The sequence below is a fragment of the Pteropus vampyrus genome, unplaced genomic scaffold (assembly GCF_000151845.1).
Source record: "Pteropus vampyrus isolate Shadow unplaced genomic scaffold, Pvam_2.0 Scaffold53, whole genome shotgun sequence".
Taxonomy (NCBI): Eukaryota; Metazoa; Chordata; class Mammalia; order Chiroptera; family Pteropodidae; genus Pteropus; species Pteropus vampyrus.
In genome coordinates, this window is record NW_011888834.1 from 5,703,988 (window position 1) to 5,705,900 (window position 1,913).

At 42.1% G+C, this 1,913-nt stretch overlaps 1 protein-coding gene across 1 annotated transcript in view; it reads left to right on the forward strand.

Moving 5' to 3' along the window:
* The window catches only part of DOCK5 (dedicator of cytokinesis 5), a 166,112-nt gene that overhangs the window by 59,618 nt on the left and 104,581 nt on the right, over positions 1-1,913 (forward strand). The gene's annotated exons all lie outside the window — the stretch shown is intronic.

The window sequence follows — 1,913 nt, forward strand, 5'->3', positions numbered from 1 at the left end:
CCAACATTATTATTTCCTAAGCCTGACACACTATGTCATGTGGGTTACTTTGAGAAGGCTTTTCCTTTTTTTCTAGTTTTTCATAATGAGAATTGTCTCCTATCTCAGTATTTCTTTTAATCTCCAAACAAGTTATCTGGGGAGTGGACTGTTAGCATGTGTTTTATGGCCAGATTGTAATTTATTAACCCATAAATTGCCAGAGACCCCACCTAATTTCAGCAGCTGGAGAGCGGCCCGCTGGCTAATTCTGTAGACAACAGGGCACCATTAGGTGAAGTGATTTGGCCCTATAATCACTTTTGGGTTCATATCCTGGCTTTAACACTTAAAACTTCTGACCTAGGGCAAGTTACTTACCTTTGCTGTGCTCAGTTTCCTCATCTCATAAAGTAGGGCTAATGATAACATCTCTATAAATAATATAATGTATTCAGTAGGCTTAGAACAATACTTTATTAATTGCTCTTCTTATACATAAAGAAGCAAATCACTGTATGACCTTTTAGTCTGTGCTGCTGGTGCCCTGGCTTCCCTTGATTTATGTGGAAACCAGGTGAGAAAATGTCAAATTGAAGAGACAGCTAACCACTTCATGTTTCTCTCCCAGGTCTTTCATTCCATCAACACTCCTGCCAAAAAAAAAAAAATCTATTCTCTGGGTCTCTGAATGCAGGCTCACTAAAAAGAAATCTGGTCTCAAATTTCTTAAGAATTGAGCAACTTGTTCTTGTAGAATTTTGAAAAGGTAGTAGTCTACAGAGTTATCTGAGAAAATCTGAGCTTCTGCAGAAGCTCCTGATGAATTAATTTGTTCTTCTGCTGAGCTGGTACACTGGGAATCCTCGTTGGCAAAGAAATAAATGTCCCTGCATGGTGTCTTTCACCCCCTCTGTGTTCTATGTGACTGATCCTGTAATTTTACTTAGTAACCCACTGAGGCTTGAAGCAATTAGTTTCTTTATTTAAGTTTATCTTTTTCCTAGTGATGGATATTACCGATATCATACACGGGAGAGTGGATGATGAAGAAAAGCAGCATTTTATTCCCTTTCAGCAGTAAGTACTTTGGCATTTATCCCGGGTGACTTGAGACCTGGATTAGCCCTTTGAATGGTGTGTTAACACAGGGCCAGGTGCTAGGAACCGTTTGCCCAGTTGGAGAAGGAATGCCTCTCTAGCTGGAAGATTGTCAGGTAGGAGCTGACAGAAGAGTTTAACCAAAGTCCTTTATATTGGACTCAATGTAAGAGAGTAAACCACACTTTCCTGATTCTAAAAAATGGCCAAAGGAACCTAAGGGGCAAATCTATATCTGCTCTAGAAACCAGAGAATGGTGTCATGTGAGTGTCAGAAATGCCAAAGGATATCTATACTATGGCTGCATGGAACAGGTATCATGGAAGACAAAGAATCACATAGGACAGCACAGGGCTTCTCAAACTGTCACGTGCATATAAATCACATGGGACCTTGTTAGAATGCCAAACATGATCCAGTGAGTCTAGAGTGTGTGTCTAAGAAGTTACCAGGTGATGATTTTGCTGCTTGTCTGGGGACCACACTTGGAGTAGCAAGGGTTCAGGAGGTGTGAGAGTGAGGACTCACTAATCTGTGGGTTTTCGCAAGTGGAGGGAAAGCCAGTCTGGGAGGACATTCAACGATTCCCTGATAAGCCCCACTAGAGTTGATCTCCATACTGAGCTCAGGAGCTGGGGCTGTGTGGTTACTGTTGGTGAGCAAATCTCAATCCCCATACCTCTGAAGACATATCTGTGTGAACATCATGACCGGCTCTAGCAGCCATACTCCACTCACCTCGTGCACAGGTGGTGGTGGCCTAGGTGACTGCAGGCATATTGCTAGACTGACTTCTAACAGATGAGTTGTGTCAGTGACAGAAGGTGATTGT